This window comes from Rutidosis leptorrhynchoides, chromosome 7 (genome assembly GCF_046630445.1).
Source record: "Rutidosis leptorrhynchoides isolate AG116_Rl617_1_P2 chromosome 7, CSIRO_AGI_Rlap_v1, whole genome shotgun sequence".
NCBI classification, from domain to species: Eukaryota; Viridiplantae; Streptophyta; class Magnoliopsida; order Asterales; family Asteraceae; genus Rutidosis; species Rutidosis leptorrhynchoides.
The window spans coordinates 1,370,522-1,393,129 of record NC_092339.1 but is presented as its reverse complement, the minus strand read 5'-3'; the positions used below and the strand labels follow the sequence as shown (position 1 = coordinate 1,393,129).

Here is a 22,608-nt window from a genome sequence, read left to right as displayed (position 1 = left end):
TTTACATTAGGTTTTAATTGCGACTTAAGACATAAAATCGACAAACCGGTCATTAAACGGTAAAAACCCCCTTTTATAATAATAATACTACTTATATATATATATATATATATATATATATATATATATATATATATATATATATATATATATATATATATATATATATATATATATATATATATATACAATTATAGTTTAAATATATATATACAATTATAGTTTAAAAATATAGCGTTAAACTTGGCTAGTTCCCTGTGGACGAACCGAACTTATTAAAAACTACACTACTGTACGATTAGGTACACTGCCTATAAGTGTTGTAGCAATGTTTAGGTATATCCACTATATAAATAAATAAATAACTTGTGTAAAATTGTATCGTATTTAATAGTATTTCGCAATAAAAATATAACTATTTCGTATACGCTGCTGCACACATCACTCACACTAAGATAGGATGAGATGGTTTTGTGTGGGTGAAAATGAGATCCAAACTGAGTTTAGATCAATTCTCAAGCATATAACCCGTTCACAAGTGAAAAGACCCAAATACCCCTCAAATAAGCCTTAAAAATGGGTTAAAAATGCCCCACGAATCTCGCGACCGCAAGGTCTGGGGTCGCGACCGCGATCATTGCAAGTCAAAATAGTTGATTTCCTGACCGAATCTCGCGGCCACATTGAAAATCTCGCGACCGCATTTCACCCCATTTCAACATTTTTGGTGAAACTTGTTTTGGTCGTAACTTTCAAACTGTATCTCCGTTTTTGATGAATCAAATATCGTTAGAAACGTAATAAGGTCTACTTTTCAATGGTAAAGTTCTAAAACATTAACTCAAACTTTATTTAGGTTCAAAAGATATGATTACATACCTCGTAATTCAAATGACGTCCGGAATGACACGTAAGTGAAAAACGGAATGTTACAATATATATATATATATATATATATATATATATATATATATATATATATATATATATATATATATATATATATATATATATATATATATATATATATATATATATATATATATATATAGGGGCAGGATAAATGGGGAAGTAACCATTCGGGAGGAAGCGGGGGGAAGCAAAAAAAAAAATTTCGTTTTTTTTTTGAATTTTTTTTTCCGGTATCAAGATCACACAAAAGTATGAACATTTAGAAAAGAGACCTCGTGATGAATGTTATTATTTAGGTGGGAAAACGATCGACAAAAGTAACATTCAAGGTAATATTGTTCGTGAAAAATGTGAACGTTTTTTTTTCCATGTTTTGTGAAGTAAAATTTAGCCCGATTTAGAGTTTAGGGTTTAGGGTTTGGTGTTTTGGGTTTATTCCATAAACCCAAAACACCAAACCCTAAACCCTAAACCCTAAACTCTAAACTCTAAACCGTTCGTGTTAAAAACTCAATCTAAATCCTAAATCTAAACCCTAAATCTAAACCCTAAACCCTAAATTTCTAAACCCTATAAACCCTAATATCTAAAACCTCAACATACGCTCGAAAAACGCGATAATTGTTATATATTACTTCTTCGAGCGTTTTCCGCAAAAAAAAAACATTTATCACAAAGTGTCTCTACTAAATGTTCATATTTTCATTCAATCTATAATGTTCGTGAACAAAGTTTTTTCAAAAAAAAAAAAAAAAAAAAAGTTGTTTCCCCTCGATTGGTTACTTTCTCCTTGATCCTACCAATATATATATATATATATATATATATATATATATATATATATATATATATATATATATATATATATATATATATATATATATACTAAGCATTTGAATGAGTTACATTAGTGCTTGGCTATGGAGATTCAATGATACGAAATTCAATAATGTCGTATTTGGTGCTTTCGAGAAGTTAGAAGTACGATTTCACGAGTTGAGAGGGTGTAATTATTTGTTAGCTTTTCTGGTTAATCATCAAGTGGTAGTAAAGCGTCTTAAAGCAATTGTCATCCATTCTTCATAAATAGAAATGTCCTTGAAAGAGTTTTAATTTTTAAGTTTAGCTTAATGAATATTTCAATTTGAATGAGTTACATTAGTGCTTGGCTATGGAGATTCAATGATACGAAATTCAATAATGTCGTATTTGGTGCTTTCGAGAAGTTAGAAGTACGATTTCACGAGTTGAGAGGGTGTAATTATTTGTTAGCTTTTCTGGTTAATCATCAAGTGGTAGTAAAGCGTCTTAAAGCAATTGTCATCCATTCTTCATAAATAGAAATGTCCTTGAAAGAGTTTTAATTTTTAAGTTTAGCTTAATGAATATTTCAATTTGAATGAGTTACATTAGTGCTTGGCTATGGAGATTCAATGATACGAAATTCAATAATGTCGTATTTGGTGCTTTCGAGAAGTTAGAAGTACGATTTCACGAGTTGAGAGGGTGTAATTATTTGTTAGCTTTTCTGGTTAATCATCAAGTGGTAGTAAAGCGTCTTAAAGCAATTGTCATCCATTCTTCATAAATAGAAATGTCCTTGAAAGAGTTTTAATTTTTAAGTTTAGCTTAATGAATATTTCAATGTGATTTCTCAAAATTTGAATCTACCAGGTGTTAATCATCAATATCCCGATTCCCAGCGGTTTTAGAATAGTGCATAAACGTTCAAGATTAATTTTCTATGCATAAATCAAAGTTTAGTACGTTACCGGAATCTCTCCGTGTTAACGATCATAATGATATATTATATTATACCTACATTTTAAAAGACATAGGATATGAATAGTGCCCGGAGTATTTTCGACTTTTTGTCTTTTTTTTTCCCCCCAAACTCAACCACAAACCACCCCACACTTTAACGATCATAATGATATATTATATTATACCTGCATTCTAAAAGACATAGGATATGAATAGTGCCCGGGGTATTTTCGACTTTTTGCCTTTTTTTTTTCCCGAACTCAACCACAAACCACCCCACACTTTATCCAAAAAATCAAATCCACCCCCCAACCAGGGGTAAAGTGTCAATTAACCATTCTCATAAAAAATCTTAAACAAACTCCATTCTAAAAGACATAGGATATGAATAGTGTCCGGGGTATTTTCGACTTTTTGCCTTTTTTTTTCTTCCCAAACTCAACCACAAACCACCCCACACTTTATCTAAAAAATCAAATCCACCCCCCAACCAGGGGTAAAGTGTCAATTAACCATTCTCATAAAAAATCTTAAACAAACTCCACTCAAATATTCAACGGGTCATATCTTCGCACTCGTAACGAGTTAAATTTTTCAGCCACCATCGTTAAACTCGAAATAATTTTAGGAACACAATGTCACTAGCTATACGCAAAACGGGCGCTTTTTAAAAAACGCTAAATATTTGGGGTACTTTTCATACATGTTAATTCCCCGTTAAATTTTTAAAAGTCGACAACTCCATAGCGAAACGCGGAGATGCACATATATTGTTAATTTTAAATAACATTTAAATCTTTCACGGGTTATACCTTTTAGTTCGACTCGAGTTGCGCTTCAACAACATCATCGTTAGCCACACAAAAAATTTACAAACTAAACGCAATAAAATACATTAAAAACCGAACCCCCGGCGCGAAGCGAGGGTTCGAACACTAGTTTAGACCAAACGATGTCACAATAAATCAAGCGTAAATTGATTGATCGTGTTTTATTAGCAAAATAAACATAAACTTTTTTTTTTTTTTTTTTTTTTTGGTATCAAATTATTCAATCCAATCAATGAACAATTAATTGAATAGAATAAAGTCGAGTTTAAAAGGATATACGAGTATTTAAAAAAGGGTTAAAACAAAAAATAGGCTACAAACTTACAAAAAAGTGTAGCGATGTCGCCCACAAACTCATTTCCGTCCTACTGTCGCCTACAAACTTTCAAAAAGTGTACCAATGTAAACAGAAACTTTTAAAAAGTATCCCAATGTAAACAAAAATGACTTGCTACCGGCTAAACTGGTTAAAATCAACACGTGTTGTTCGTGGATTGGATCTTAATTCTAAAAAAAAAAAAAAAAAAATTATCAGGTCAAAATTAGTATGTAACAGGTCAAAACTATAAAATGTTGATATCAACACATTTTTTGAAAGTTTGTAGGCGACAGTAGGACGGAAATGAGTTTTTGGGCGACATCGGTACATTTGTGTAAGTTTGTAGCCTATTTTTGACTTTAACCATTTAAAAAACATATGAGTAGTTACCAAAATCATACCTCTTAAAATATACAGAGTATGTCCTTAACTAAGGTATTCAAGTAAGGTAGTGATAAATTTACTTTGATTTTTGATTAATTCACTGCATTTATGCATTAACTAGTCTAAACTATCTTATAAAATGCTAATTATATGATGTCATTAATATGCATTTCTTAAGCTTTAAAGAAATTCAAAAAAATTTAGAAAAAACCTAAGACATCTTGAAGATGTCATTAAAGATATTAATTACACTTAAAAAACAAAGAAATCTTATACAATAAAAATGTTTTTTTGTCATTTGGCACAAACCCTAATTTAACACCTTTGTCGTTTCGTTTCTCTTAGAACTCTAACCCAAAATCAATCAATTCCATAACCCTCAAATATGTGTTTAAAACACTCACAACAAACCACCACCGCTTCCATCTATAACCGCCACCATCTCCACCATCATCTATAGGCACTACATGACATATCCTTTATCCTCTAAATGGGTCATATTAACTTAAACCGTTATCCAGGTTTATGATATCCATCTTTCTTTACCATAATGCTTTTGAGTTTTTGTTTTTGTTTAATTTTTATTAATATTGATATTGATATATCAATTTTGTGGTGGATGAATGTGATTATTTTTTTCTTAAGGTTTTGTTTTTTCCTTTTCAGGTTATTTTATGAAGTCTTTCAAAAGATTTCAAATGGATTATCAAATTAAAACATTTTCTGGATCTTCGACATTGTAGCTTTAGGGTTTGATTTTCATTTTGTTAATGATGGAAGTTTGTCTATTTCATGCCTCGTCGTTTTGTTTACTCTTGACTGCAGTAAGAGGTTGTTTTTACATTTTCACAAATGCGATAGCTCTCTGCTTTAAAGAGAAAATCGAAGGTAAAAAGAATAAGAAAGTTCGATAAACACAACTATGTTTTTTACGTATTATCTATTTTTCTTACTTAATATCTACTAAAAACTTTAGTTTTGAGGTTAATAGAAACTATGTTTTGGACCAACTATGGCGTTTAATCTGTTATTTTATGTTAATTAGTAGGTTCCTAAGCTGGATTCGAAAGTGTTAATTGTTTTGTTTATAAGATTTATAAGTAGGTTGCTAAGCTGGATTCGAAAGTGTTAAGTATTAAGTTTTGGTTGAACATGTAAATGGGGATTATATACATAGAAAAGCAATCTGTAGTGATTTGCATTAGAAATTTGGTTGAAGTTTAAATTAATGATGGGAAAATTGTACATAGTAGTTTACTTAGGTTTTTTTTTATTTTATTTTCGATTCTCTTGCATTACACGTATTTATCGATGGGATTCTGCATAAATTATCAAATAAGCTGGATTTTTGTTGTGTGGAAACCCTATGAATCTCCCAAAAGGTAACAATATTCTTTGGACTAAAAATGTGAGTATTCATAATGTCACTACTACAAAAATTAACCAAAGGAACCCCCCCCCCCCCCCCCCCCCCCCCCCCCCCCTTGCCTTTAGGAACCTGTTAACAAGAGGTTCTTTTAGGTAGGGTTCCAAAAGGGTAGAACCGGTTCATCTACCGGTTCATTTGATGGAGCAAAGAGACCTCTTTTTAATAAAAAAAAGAGGTTTCTTTTCAGAACATAAGAAACCTCTTTTAGGCTTAGAGGTTTCTTTTTTAGCAAAAGAACCTCTTTTAAAGATTTAACAAGGTCTTTTGGCTCATCAAAGACACCTGTTTTCACTATCAAACCGGTTCCTAAAGGATATATATATTTTTATAATAACTACCTCTATATTCAGTAACCTAATTTTTGCTTTCACGAAATTTGAAAAAGCCAATTTATATGATAAAAAAGTTAAACAATACACTATAGTTTAAACAATTGATTCTCTTATTATTAATACTATAACAAAAGAAAAGAATGGGTACAATCATACGACCGTATCAGTTTGCTAGAATGTCAACCATTGAAATGTGCACCATTACATTCTTAATCGATATACAACTAAAAATAATAGAGCACTCTGGGCAAATCGTTCCTCCCTTCGAGCCAACTTTCGTTCTCTGCAAACCTTATTCTTTTGGCGTTTGGCCTCAAACTGGTCAGCTATGGTCTTCTCACGGGCCTTCTCAGCCTTTGATTTGTGAATGCTCTCCATCAACGCTTGTTCTTATAAACATTACCTTTAACCTTCATGTAGATGTCGAGGTACATGTGTTTGTCAATCTTCTTTGCCTCTTGATACTTTCGTAACAATCGCCTTAACACCCTCATTCTTCTCATCCATAGAATCTTAGTGGGCAACCTAGCCTCCCTGGTACCCTTACGCTTTCCTGCAGACGATTGATTATAAATGAATTACATTCGTATGAAAACGATATTCAGTGACCTAAGCTTAACATTTGTCCGAAACAAAGTACTTAACAAAGACATGCATGTGAAGTAGCCATTAAGGTGTGTAAATACAAATAACAAAACAAACTGAAAAATACCGTATCCAGAATGATGTCCCTTTCTCTTAGCCTCATTAATGTGACGTGCACGAGATGGACAGTGGATCTTGGTTAGGTTTCTGATGATAAATCCGTCTTGACCAACTTCCTGATGTTCTGACCTGTAATGCAACAATTAAACAACTTTAGGAGAGCATTTAAGTACTATAAACCAACAAAAAATATTAAGCATCACAATTTGGATGGTCAACCAATTAAAAAACAAAAATAAAGAAAAATATGCATATGCACTGTACATACCGCATGGTGCTTAGCTACATATAAACTGAATGTTTCATTAATTTCTAATTTATACAATGGAACATTTTAGCTACCAATGCAATAATAAATGTGAATGAGTCTGACAAAGATACACACAACTCACACAATATATCAAACTATATGTCCAAGCAAACTATATGTTCAAGCAGAACATTTTTATGCATATTAAGTCATATAACAAACAATAACTTACTTGCATTCTCTAATATTATCAACCTATAGCTATTAAAATTTGTATTTATCCAACTCCAATTTAATAAATTTAAAAAATAACACCAAACGATATCTTTCAGCTCCTTAAGATAAAATTAAAACCACAAATCAACAACGACTTAATTTATCAATAAATCGATATAAATTCCAATTTATCCGCAATCACATACAAAGCAAGCAGATCTCAAAATCAACTAATATATCTAGTCTAAACTGAACAGTTAATTGAATAAGCAACAAATAACTAGTGATAACCTAAAAATATAAACAATAATCGTTTCAATTATGGATAATAATACAAATTATGATACAGAACACAAAATACATCGAAAAAGTGAATGAAACATGAAAAAGAATGATATCATACGAGAATTGGCCATGGAGATCTCATTGCCTTCATTTGGATCGAGCCAACACTTGCAGCGACTGGACTTGAGGACGCTAGCAGCGAGCCGCTTCTTTAACTTCAGCGTACCGTTTCGTATCACTGCGGCTAACAAAAGGGGATTAGGGTTTTTAATTTTGGCCTGCATTTTACTTTTGTGATAATTACTTTGTGTTTTTCAGTTTTTGAAGCATAAGTTTTTGAGATAAAGTTTTTAATTTTTCATTTCCCGCTATAGTTCCCTCTTTAAAAGAAATGCAAAAATAGAACCTGTTTTAAATAAAAAAGAGGTTTTAAAAGTTTGAAACAGGTTTTATTAAGAAGAAGGTTCCTAAATAGAAAGTAAAGGGACCGATTTTTTAGGAAAAAGAGGTTCCAAATTTTGAGAGCGGTTATTTGGTAAAAAGAGGTTTCTAAAATGGACCAAAGAAACCTCTTTCTCTCTCGTTTAGGGCGATTTTGGCGGGAAAGTTTGTTACACCTCTTTCATCCATTTTTGCCATTGTTACACCTCTTCATCTCAATTCCTTGCTTCAAATTGTACTAAATCGAGAGGCGAGCATCTCTGTAGGATCAATTTTACTGTTTATTGATCTTTTACTCACGATCAATCATGTCATCAAAACCTAGAAAATCAACTCGATCTGGGCGAATTCCTGGAAAATTTGACAATTCAATCCATGATCTAAATAAGAGTAAGAATTAGAGTAAGAAAACTGAATTGAAGAAACCTGGAGACTCAATTGAATTGAATGAGGCTCGTGAGAAAGAGAGTGATGATGTCATGGTACATGTAAATGTTACTGATTCTGCAACTGCTGTAGCTGGATCTGCACATTTTACTAATGCTTTTTCACCTTCTAAAGGTGAATCTGCACTACCTGCACTCAATCTTAATGATGTTAATGTGGTTGTTACTCTTAATAAGGAAGAAGTCACAACTAAACTTGATTTTATTCCTACTGTTTCTGATGATACTGGTGAATATGTGGTGTTTGATGATGCTTTCATTGAGGAAAGTAGTAAACAATGGCAACTAACTGCTTGTGGGTATACTATTGGGTGCACTATGTCATATAATGCACTGAGTTACAACTTAAGGAAGATGTGGAGTAAGTTTGGTTTAAAGGACATTATAATGGATTGCAAGAACATTTGTTATTTCAAATTTGATAATGAACAGGGAATGAATAGAGTGATTGAGAGTAGTTGTAACACCGGCCATTTTTTTTTTAATACACAGCGGAAGACTTTAATAATAAACACAATATAAGTCACGTCATTACATTAAACCGTATAATTAAGTTTAAGCTTACACAACAGTGTTACGTTATTACAAAACATTATTTAAACAAAAGTCCACATCAGAGTAGGGTTGTCAAACATGTCTTCTGCATCAATACCCATCCCGACTAGCAGTACCTAAACTTGCAAAGGGGGAAACATATGGGGGATTAGCGCACCGCTAAGTGAATGGAATATATCTAACAGATATAGCTTAAGCCACACACAAGCTATATACTAACAACAACACTTGCTAACTACCAACTAGCATACAATAAGACAATACGAGGATTGGCGGCTTCTACGAGCACACGACTCTCAGCTGATCGGGCCTGAGTCTACTGATAGTCCCTGCTACTCAATTTACAGTATAGTTATCCAGATGCAGGGGATGTATCGTTCACACTATACTCCACAATCAGTAGCCTATGGACCCAACCTCCCCTAGGCACGGTTGACCTCATACGGACTCTAACCTCTCCTAGGCACGGTTTCGAGTCCCAGTCTCCCTAGGCCCGACTGGTGCCATTCACATAGTGTACACATAATTCACATACAACATCAGGCAAACGATATTATTCTATCATGGCAATTCCTACACTATGCATGGTAAAAGAGTCGACCACAGTAGCATGATATGCTACTTAAACTCTATCCGTAGATAGACGCACTCACCAATTACCAGCAACTGCTCAGTTATTATTATTTCTGAGCTTCCTCGTTGTCCTTATCTCCTGAGAACAGCAAAAACCAAGTTAGAATAGTGTTCCCATCAAGATTAGACACACTGACAGCGAATTATAGCAAATTAGTAAAAAAATGCGTCCGCTAAAATTTTCATGCTTAACACTCATGCACTTTCAAAATTTACATCCTGAACACCAAAATACAAACGGGCAGCATAACGGCTAGAAAAAGGCACTTTGGTAAAACATTCTACCCTGGACACACAGTCGGTCGACTGACACTTACAGTCGGTCGACTGACCATTCCAGTCGGTCGATTCATTGGGTAATACATCAATCGGTCGAAGGTAAATCTCAGTCGGTCGGTTCACTAAAGAGTCGGTCGGTTGAACCCTCAGTCGGTCGACTGTCGACCGACAGTCAGCCGACTGTGTTCATCTTCCTCAGAAACTGAACAAAGGCTACGGACTTCACGATGAAATCCTCAAATCTCGATCTAGAGCTCGTTTTAAACACCAAAATCGACCACAACTTGTTCACTACTTGTTATAGACTCAAAACCCACAACAATTTGACCATAACAATACTTAAATCACTAGTTATGACACAAATTCAAGCTTTTTACAAAACTCACACAAAAGCATGAATTTAACAACGAATTGAACACAAAAACACATGTTACTTACCTTGATAGACTCAGTAAATGATAACAAACACGATTCTAACACCAATTTGAGCTCAAGATCAATGTTTAAGGATTAGGGTTTGAAGAGGTGGAAGTTAGGTACGGGAGTGAAGAATGAATTTTCTGGAAACATCACAAAATAAGCAGGTCAAAGCTTATATATTTGTGTTAAACACAATACCCCATCACACACGGGTATTTACCAGTTATCTGATATCTTTCGCACATGATTAGGTAACCCAAACGAGGTCTAAATAAAATAAACAAACATGTTCTGGAACCCTTGTCACAAACTGGACACAACACAAATATAATAAAACACTAATAAAATAATTAAAATAAAAGCACTTAAGACTAAGCACAAACCCTAAGGGAAAAATAGTCCACTTACAACTAGCCCAGGTTTCAGTCTATTACAGTAACCCTTGGATGGTTAATGGTAAACCTCTTCTTATCCAAAAGTGGGAACCAGACCTATACCTTGAAAAGAATTACCCTGTTAAGGTTCCAGTATGGGTTAAATTCAAGGAAATACCCTTGGAAGCATGGTTGGGAAACCTCTTTCAATGGACACAATCACTGCTATTATGTGTCATAATGGTAGTGGGAGGGCAGGTTTTTCCAGAATCATGATTGAAGCTGAGGCATGCAAAGGTTTTGTTGAACAAGTTGATATCAAATATATGGATAAAGAGCAAAAAATCAAAGGCATTAAGAAAGTTGTTGTTGAGTATGAGTGGAAGCCTTGCATCTGTGACCATTGTCATGTTTTTGGACATAGTACAAAGGAATGCAAGGTTAGACCTAGAACTGAGGAGGAATTGTCAAAGGTCAAGAAGCAGGCCAATATTCCAGATAGTGAAGGTTTTGTGAGGGTGGGAAAGAAGAAGATTTACCCTAAAGATAACATGAATAGGGCTGCCAACATTGCAACTGCTAAGTCTGTATATCAAGTAAAAAACAAATTTGTTGCACTTGAATCTGAAGTTGCAGAGAGTAATATTCAATTTACAAAGGTTGATCTATTTTTAAAGCACAAGAAGCAGCCTAGTCTTGAGGAATCAAAGGGTTGGACTAGTGAAATGTTCTTGTATTTTAAAAAGAAATGGGAATTGATGCAAAATAATGGGGATGATATCTGTGATGATGTGGTTCCTAATGGTATTGAGAATGTATTGGGAAATGAATTGCAGGGTATGGATGATAGTATTCTTTCATAAGTGCAAAATGAATTACAAAAAAGATTTTAGGGTTGCATCATGGAATATTAGAGGTATGAGTACTTTGGACAAGCAGTCTGAGGTTAAGAATTTAATAAAGGATGAGAATCTTAGTATGTGTATAGTTTTAGAAACTCATTTGAAAAAGAATAATATAAACAAAGTGTGATGACCCGGATATTTTTGACCAAATTTAAACTTAATCTTTAATGTTTTCGACACGATAAGCAAAGTCTGTAAAGTTGAATCTCAAAATTTTTGAACTATTCAATTACCTTTCGATTGTTCTCAATGATTCGCGAACAATTATAGGTAAATAGATACATATATATACCATAACTTGAAAACGTAACAAAGTGTTGAGTATATGATACTGTGCATTAAACTTATTGGTTTGATTATCTGATTGATATATTTAGATACAGAGTTAAAAGATTATGCCCAACGATTGAATTAAAAGATAATTATTGAGTCCCTTAAGGATTATGATATTATTACGGGTCTCTGTTGTAAGGTCCACGTTGATTTGGGAAATCATTCATTCTTAACGGTATTCGGAATAAATGGTAAAGTGTTTGTTTAAATAACGTAATTTGGACACATACAATAATAAGGAATATCAACTGTTGGAATTAGATATATGAATAACTTGCGATATGTATTTTAGAACGTGTTTATTAATATCAAAAATATATATTTAACAATATGATAAAATATAATATTAACTTGGTCATAAAAAACGAATTGTTATTATATATATATTAACAAATAGCGAGACGATGATTTATAGAAGTAAATGATCAAAATACTCGAAAGTTTAAGATATACTTTGAGTGGTATAGTTTAGGGATAATTTAAGGCTATATTTTGACAAAGGTACGTGACACGAAATGTAAAATACAAGTTTTCTCAGCTTACGAAAGGACATTTGAAAAACCGGAACCGGGACATAAGTCGAGTGATGACGTACGACTTATTGGAACACAAATTACAAGTCAACTATGCATGTGAATTTAATATAATATATAATTAATTATATAAATTAAATATATTATATATATTATATAAAATTATGTCGACAAACAAAAATTTAAAAGTTTGTGAGCTGGATCAGAGGGCCATGCGATCATATGGCCTTGAAGCACAAATCCCATGCGATCGCATGGGGTGCTTTTTCAGAAAAGGTACTATAAATTCAATTGTTTTGCTCGAACATCACACACACTTACACAGATATAGATATATACTCCGTAATATTTATATTATTTATATTATTATTATTATTATTATTATTATTATTATTATTATTATTAATATTATTATTATAATTATTATTATTAAAGATTAATATTAATATTAATCTTATTATTATCAGTAGTATTAATATTATTTTTATTAGTATTATACATAAAATACTACGACGAGGTCATGTTCAAACGATTTCAAAAATGATTTTCGAGTGAATTAAAGCTAAGGAAATTATGGGTTATTGCCAAGGAGGTTATGGGTAATGTTCGGGGGTATAATTGTGAATCAAACTTAGTGTTTATCATCTCTGTTACGTCTACGTACTTTTCTATAATATTGAATTTCAATATTAATACGTAAGCATTTATATTTTATATTTTATAAATTAATAGTGTATACATACTAGTGCTCGAGTGTATATATTTATACATGCTTGTATGCTAAATTTCGTCGTTAAACAGTTTATAATGAATCACGAATTAAATACATATATTACGGGTAAAAGGTATATGATATACATGTTTTCGGAAAGCTGGCGAAAAATCAATAACTTTTCATTTAGATATCGAATAGTTTCAAGGAACGAATCAAAAGATATGGTCAACTGAATTATAATTGACATTAATTGAAATTGCTTTTTGAATCTGCAATTAATACTTAAACAACTTGTTTACGAGATTGATAAAATGGATTTTTGAATATTACCAACCGAGTAAATGAATCCTTATATAAGGTACGTCTCGTTTGTTGAACTATTGTCAAAATTGACTTTTTGAAACAACTTTGAATAACTTTTGTATGTCAATTTCGAGCATTAGGATTGTGATACACTATGACCTGACCTAGCTTGATAGACATTTATTGACCAACATATGTTCTCAAGGTTGAGATCTACGATTATTTGATATACCGAGTTTCGGTCACATTACGATGAACAACTTTATGTGCTGCTAAGGTGAGTTTCATTGATTCCTTTTTAATTGCTTTTGCAATATATATTTTTGGACTGAGAATACATGCAATTTATTTTAAACACAATGGATACAAGTACATACTAAATTCTACACTGAGTTTGAACCGAAAATCCCTTAGCTTTGGTAACTAGTAACTGCCAGTTATAAGAACTGGTGGGCGCGAGTAGTAGTATATGGATCCATAGGGCTTGATATCCCCGTCCGAGCTAGAGCACTAGCCTTTTAACGGACGTATGCTATTTGAGAAGCGTACACGTTGGTTTGCGTGTATTATTAAGATGATTATACAAAGGGTACAAATTATATATACATTAAGTTTAGTTACCAGGGTGCTCAATTTCGTAGAATATTTTGATAAACGTTTCTGAATGAAACAACTGAAATCTTGTGATCCATCTTTATATACAGATTATGCGAAACATACAAACTATGAACTCACCAACCTTTGTGTTGACACTTGTTAGCATGTTTATTCTCAGGTTCCCTAGAAGTCTTCTGCTGTTTGCTTATATGATAGACAAGCTATGTGCATGGAGTCTTATATGGCATATTTTTCAAGAAAACGTTGCATTCACCAATTCATCATCATGTACCTTATTTTGACTGCATTGTCAACGGAAGTACTATTGTAAACTATTATATACGGTGATTGTCTATATGTAGAAATCATCAGATGTCGAAAACCTTTGATTTAAATATTCATTTATGGTGTGTCTTTTCAAAAGAATGCAATGTTTACAAAACGTATCATATAGAGGTCAAATACCTCGCAATGAAATCAATGAATGATGTGTTCGTCCATATGGATTTGGAGCGATCGTCACAGTTGGTATCAGAGCGTTGGTCCTAGTGAACCAGGTCTTGCATGAGTGTGTCTAACTGATAGTTGTTAGGATGGATTAGTAAGTCTGGACTTCGACCTTGTCTGCTTATTAAAAGTTTTGCTTATCATTTCTTGTCGGAAATTACCTGCTTATCATTCATAGTCTAGACACGTTTTACTGCATTGATTGCATGAATAGTGTATAGACAAAATTCATATCTTAGTGTATCTGTTACTGTAAACTTTTTCTGTCATCTTCCGAAAATTTCTCCGTAATTTATGGAATTTGGTATTGTATATACATATGTAAATTATGTATTGAAGAATACCAAACTAAATTCTATAATCTAATTCATATCAAAAATTATCTCCCTAATTATACAAGATGGATCTCGTATCTAGTTCAAATTCCTTAAACTCTGACAGCTATTCCGATATGGATATTCACCAGAATTCTGAAGACAGTGTAACTGGAATGGATCAACCAATTAGCCATCATCTATTCTGGATGAATTGGGGATGGGTTCGTAGCTTACTTAATTATTGGAGACAAGAAGAAGGCGATCCCTTCCATCCACCACATTGCCCTCTTGGCGAAGAACCTGAAGTACTTACCGGCGAACCTGTTCGAGACACTATTTTCTCTCTCATTTTCAGAGTATCTCGTCATGACTATATACTATCTCAAATTCTGGATCTTATTCATCCGCTCGTCCGAACCGCCAATCATCCCGGTGTAGTAGAAGAAGTCAACGAGCTTCGCGCTAGGGTAGTGACTTTGGAGAATATGGTGCAAAGGTTACAAGCACCAGCAGCATCACCGGCATCAACAGTACCACCGACAACAACACCAACAATACCATTACCACCACCAACAACATCCGCATCGCAAACCTCAACTTCACAATCTGTTCCACGAGCATCAACGTCATACGCACCGTAGTTACCAAGAAATACCAGCAACAATAACCGATGAAGTATTAACTCATTTCCCCTGAAGAAATTTTATGTATATTTAATATATATGAATTTTGAAATCAAAATAAATCTTTTCGTACTAAGCTATTACGTGTGAATCTTAACTGGTAGGTACTACTCGGTTATTTCATATTACTAATATGCTATGATGTACATCCTTCGTTAACGACTTAACCATCGTTAACTACAATCTCTGTTTCAACTCAATGAATTTCATTTCATAATAAACCAGGAGTATTATTCAATTACATAATTGATTTTACATTTTCATTTTTGATGTATTCGAAACTTTCCAGAAAACATCATCTGTGCCTTGTAAGGTTCACAAAAATTCCACAAACACCAACATCCTTCACCGAAGAATATCAATAAGAATAAATAATGAAGTATTGATTTCATTAGTGAAAAACTCCGCAAAGATTATGTAATCTTTAATGTTTTAGAGATTAATCATATCTAAGTCAAGCCGAAAATCAAATGAGCTTAATATGATATTAACTCATTAAATCTGTATTACATCTGAAGAAAATATACATACAGATATTTTCATAAAGACTGTAATGAAAATTCTTTGTACAAAGTATTAATTGTGAATTTTTTTTTAACGGGTAGGTAATACCCGGGAAATATTTAAGTTTGCAATTAATATGTTACACTGTACATTCTTCAACTTTGATTCAAAAATTATTAAACAATACTCACAACGATATACAATCATTTTCATAAAAATTCAATTACATATTCTGATATTGACGGATCAGAATCCAAGTCATAACTCTGAACCGGTAACATCATTCTTAGATCTCTACATCTCTCAAAGCTATACTTTGACTTCAAAACTGTGAAAGATCCTTTAGCGTTGTGTTTACCGAAAATAACCTTGCAATCCCTTTTCAAAGTATCCAGTTTTATCACACTTCCAACCAGTCAACTTCAACTTTTCATATTAAGCCTTAATGTAACCTTGATATATACGTTTTGTTACTGGGGAACCTTTTATGTCCCACCACATTAGCAGTAAATTTACCAACAACTTCATTGATCTTTGACCTTTCGAAAAATCCTGATACTCATTGAAACCCTATCATTTACTCATTTGCATCTTGTAACGAGAATTGCCATACGAATTATCGGGAATTAGAAATCAGTATTTTAAAATCTTGCAGCACGTCTACGCCAACAGTTATATGTGTACATATAACGTCTACCTCCTGGACTTACATACTTTGAATGTGAAGTTTCTGAAAAACACCCCTAACTACGAAACTAGTTCTCCGAAATTTAGAAAAAAAATGTTGATGAAGCAGCAAAAACTGTAAACGACCTTAACAATCAAAAGTTTGATGATAAAAAATAGTATGGTGGTAAAGCTGAGAAAAATAGAAGGTTTGGAACTGGAAAACGGATTGAGCAAAGTATGAAGGAGGCTGTGGATAAATCACAAAGACTGAACCTGCCTTCAAAGAATCCAAATGATTCAGTGTCTGCTGAAATTCTTAGCGAATACCTTGCTTCCAAATCTAAACCCTTGCGGACAATATTCTTCATCATCCTCTGATGTTAGAAATTCTAAGATATCATCGTATCTTTCATTATAAATATCCTCCATATTTCTGGAGATAATTCCATAATCATTCTTATCGGAAATCAATTTTATCCTTGCGATATCTGTGTTACATCATAAAAGAAACTATTTTAGTTTCTAAAATCCGAAAAATTCGAAAAAAATGGATGTTTCGAAGTAATGTTGGGAATTGAAGCATGAGTTAGTATAATATAATGACACTTGATCAACGTGATTATATTACAGTGAGTCATGCTGAGTTTCTAAATGGAACGTGATGGTTCACATACCATATTGTCATCATGTGCCATGTTACACGACTCTTACATTCTACCTCATCTCCAAACATATTAAGAACATATCTTCTTGATAGTTCTATTTTTCCAGATATTCTAGTAATTTGACAAATCAAGATAGTGTCATCACAATTTCCTTCTTAGAACATTAATTATGTTCATTCCGAAATTCATATCTACGAATTCTGGACTATTATCCGCTTGACTTAAAGTCGGGAAGAGAAAACAAAAGCATGAAGCTTCAAAATATTAATGGAAGTATAAATCACAGTAAATTGGAGAGAGTATTAATTGTGGATGTCAATGATTATGGAAAGACAGAAGCAGAGACATCGAAATATATGGAAAGATATAAAACCCAACAACCACCCAGAGATTATAAACCGTATATATCGATGCGTATAGCAATATAAAGACACGGGAGAATGAAAAACAATATAACCCCAAGGTAATAGTAGAAGAAAATAACCTCCTCTTGTGGCAGATGAAAAAGAAGAATGAATGATATGATAGCCAAGAAAATATCAAGAATCAGAACTGGATGAAGTATTTTCACAAATCTTTTGTAAGTGTGAAATAAGAAAGAAGATTATAGGAGTGGTGAAAATAAATGAAACGGAAGAGGTTAATTTATAGCAAAATATCAGAAATAGCAATCGAGGCAGATTACGCATTTAATCAAAGGAAATCCTAATTTCCTTGAATTCCGAAGAATCAAATCTTATTTAAATTATGAAGATTTTCTATTCCTTAAATTCCGGAAATCAATCGTTACTACATCAAGAGATAAGACGAATCTCTATTCTCCATTTCACTCTATTACGATAACTTCTCTCCTACGCTTCGAGTAATCGGATTGTTTTATCCGTATTATTCAATGGTGATAAAATTCTATTTACCAACTCATATTCGTCATGAAAACATTTTTATTGTCAGCCATGACGACCTCACTCAAATTTCGGGACGAAATTTCTTTAACGGGTAGGTACTGTGATGACCCGGATATTTTTGACCAAATTTAAACTTAATCTTTAACGTTTCCGACACGATAAGCAAAGTCCGTAAAGTTGAATCTCAAAATTTTTGAACTATTCAATTACCTTTCGATTGTTCTCAACTATTCGTGAACAATTATAGGTAAATAGATACATATATATACCATAACTTGAAAACGTAACAAAGTGTTGAGTATATGATACTGTGCATTAAACTTATTGGTTTAATTATCGAATTGATATATTTAGATACAGAGTTAAAAGATTATGCCAAACGATTAAATTAAAAGATAATTATTGAGTCCCTTAAGGATTATGATATTATTACGGGTCTCTGTTGTAAGGTCCACGTTGATTTGAGAAATCATTCATTCTTAACGGTATTTGGAATAAATGGTAAAGTGTTTGTTTAAATAACGTAATTTGGACACATACAATAATAAGGAATATCAACTGTTGGAATTAGATACATGAATAACTTGCGATATGTATTTTAAAACGTGTTTATTAATATCGAAAATATATATTTAACAATACGATAAAATATAATATTAACTTGGTCATAAAAAACGAATTGTTATTATATATATATTAACAAATAGCGAGACGATGATTTATAGAAGTAAATGATCAAAATACTTGAAAGTTTAAGATATACTTTGAGTGGTATAGTTTAGGGATAATTTAAGGCTATATTTTGACAAAGATACGTGACACGAAATGTAAAATACAAGTTTTCTCAGCGTACGAAAGGACATTTGAAAAATCAGAACCGGGACATAAGTCGAGTGATGACGTACGACTTATCGGAAAAAAAATTACAAGTTAACTATGCATGTGAATTTAATATAATATATAATTAATTATATAAATTAAATATATTATATATATTATATAAAATTATGTCGACAAACAAAAAGTTAAAAGTTTGTGAGCTGGATCAGAGGGCCATGCTATCACATGGCCTTGAAGCACAAATCTCATGCGATCGCATGGGGTGCTTTTTCAGAAAAGGTACTATAAATTCAATTGTTTTGCTCGAACATCACACACACTTACACAGATATAGATATATACTTCGTAATATTTATATTATTTATATTATTATTATTATTATTATTATTATTATTATTATTATTATTATTAATATTATTATTATAATTATTATTATTAAAGATTAATATTAATATTAATCTTATTATTATCAGTAGTATTAATATTATTTTTATTAGTATTATACATAAAATACTACGACGATGTCATGTTCAAACGATTTCAGAAATGATTTTTGAGTGAATTAAAGCTAAGGAAATTATGGGTTATTGCCAAGGAGGTTATGGGTAATGTTCGGGGGTATAATTGTGAATCAAACTTAGTGTTTATCATCTCTGTTACGTCTACGTACTTTTCTACAATATTGAATCTCAATATTAATACGTAAGAATTTATATTTTATATTTTATAAATTAATAGTGTATACATACTAGTGCTCGAGTGTATATATTTATACATGCTTATATGCTCAATTTCGTAGTTAAACAGTTTATAATAAATCACGAATTAAATACATATATTACGGGTAAAAGGTATATGATATACATGTTTTCGGAAAGCTGGCGAAAAATCAATAACTTTTCATTTAGATATCGAATAGTTTCGAGGAACGAATCAAAAGATATGGTCAACTGAATTATAATTGACATTAATTGGAATTGCTTTTTGAATCTGCAATTAATACTTAAAAAACTTGTTTACGAGATTGATAAAATGGATTTTTGAATATTACCAACCGAGTAAATGAATTCTTATATAAGGTACGTCTCGTTTGTTGAACTATTGTCAAAATTGACTTTTTGAAACAACTTTGAATAACTTTTGTATGTCAATTTCGAGCATTAGGATTGTGATACACTATGACCTGACCTAGCTTGATAGACATTTATTGACCAACATATGTTCTCTAGGTTAAGATCTACGATTATTTGATATACCGAGTTTCGGTCACATTACGATGAACAACTTTATGTGCTGCTAAGGTGAGTTTCATTGATCCCTTTTTAATTGCTTTTGCAATATATATTTTTGGACTGAGAATACATGCAATTTATTTTAAACACAATGGATACAAGTACATACTAAATTCTACACTGAGTTTGAACCGAAAATCCCTTAGCTTTGGTAACTAGTAACTGCCGGTTATAAGAACTGGTGGGCGCGAGTAGTAGTATATGGATCCATAGGGCTTGATATCCCCGTCCGAGCTAGAGCACTAGCCTTTTAACGGACGTATGCTATTTGAGTAGCGTACACGTTGGTTTGCGTGTATTATTAAGATGATTATACAAAGGGTACAAATTATATATACATTAAGTTTAGTTACCAGGGTGCTCAATTTCGTAGAATATTTTGATAAACGTTTCTGAATGAAACAACTGAAATCTTGTGATCCATCTTTATATACAGATTATGAGAAACATACAAACTATGAACTCACCAACCTTTGTGTTGACACTTGTTAGCATGTTTATTCTCAGGTTCCCTAGAAGTCTTCCGCTGTTTGCTTATATGATAGACAAGCTATGTGCATGGAGTCTTATATGGCATATTTTTCAAGAAAACGTTGCATTCACCAATTCATCATCATGTACCTTATTTTGACTGCATTGTCAACGGAAGTACTATTGTAAACTATTATATACGGTGATTGTCTATATGTAGAAATCATCAGATGTCGAAAACCTTTGATTTAAATATTCATTTATGGTGCGCCTTTTCAAAAGAATGCAATGTTTACAAAACGTATCATATAGAGGTCAAATACCTCGCAATGAAATCAATGAATGACGTGTTTGTCCATATGGATTTGGAGCGATCGTCACACAAAGTATGTGCAAATGTGTTTCATAACTGGAGATGGCAGTCTAATATCAACTATAGTCTGAATAGTTGTAGGATTATTGTGGGATGGAATGAGAAGAAAGTGAATGTTATGGTTATCAACTGTACAAGACAAGTTATTTTTTGTATGGTGGAGGTCATTAGTACTAAGGTGAAGTTTTATTATAGTTGTGTGTATGCCTGCAATAAAAGAAAAGAAAGAATGTCAGTATGGGAAGATATTTTACTTCAAAAGAGGGTAACAAATAATTGTCCATGGTTCATTATGGGAGATTTCAATGTCACTAGATACCTGGATGAACACTCCTCTGGAAGTTCTTCAATTACAGCTGAAATGAATGAGTTTAATTGATGTGCGTAGAGGTGTATACGAAATAGTTATATTTTTACTACAAAACACTATTAAATACGATACAATTTTACACAAGTTATTTATTTATTTATAGAGTGAATATACCTAAACCTTGCTACAATACTTATAGGCAGTGTACCTAATCGTACAGTAGTGTAGTTTTTAGTAAGTCCGGTTCGTTCCACAGGGAGCTAGCCAAGTTTAACGCTATATTTTTAAAAATTATATTTGTATAAATATAAATATAAATATAAGTAGTACTATTATTATAAAAGGGGGTTTTTACCGTTTAATGACCGGTTTGTCGATTTTAAAACTTAAGTCGCAGTTAAAACCTAATGTAAAATATTAAAAATAAATATAACTTAATTTTAAGCGTAAAGTAAATAACGATAATGAAATTGCGATAAATAAAAGTGCGATAAATAAAATGACAATAAATAAAATTGCGATAATTAAAAAGTACGATAATTAAAATGACAATAAATTAAAGTGCGATAATTAAAAGTGCAATTAAATATGAAATAAAGGAATTATGCTTATTTAAACTTCCGTAATCATGATGTTTGACGTGTTGATTTTAGTTTATTACCATGGTTTAATTGTCCTTTGTCCTGGATTATTCAATATGTCCGTCTAGTTTTTGTCCATAACAGTCCATCAGTCATAAACATAAAGTGCAAGTGTCCTCGTCAAATTATCCTTATATCCGAAGTCAAATATTCCAACTAATTGGGGACTTAAACTATAATTACACCAATTTTCCTTGTATATAATTCACCCCTGTTTTAATAAGTCCATTGACTATTAATCCATTCCCGTGTCCGGTTAAATGAACGATTATTAGTACTTATAAATATCCCGCCCATCGTGTCCGATCGAGTGTATGTGGTTATTTATAGGTACGTCCAATTGTAAATCTTTATATTAAATTAACAAACTATCATTCAATTAAACAAATATAAAGCCCATTAATAGCCCATAGTCTAATTTTCACAAGTGTCGTTCTTTTATCCAAACCCCAATTATGGTACAAAGCCCAA

At 32.2% G+C, this 22,608-nt stretch overlaps 1 pseudogene; it reads right to left on the bottom strand.

Moving 5' to 3' along the window:
* Positions 1-6,118: 6,118 nt before the first annotated feature.
* LOC139857823 (large ribosomal subunit protein eL19y-like) lies at positions 6,119-7,710 on the bottom strand (annotated as a pseudogene).
* Positions 7,711-22,608: the final 14,898 nt, after the last annotated feature.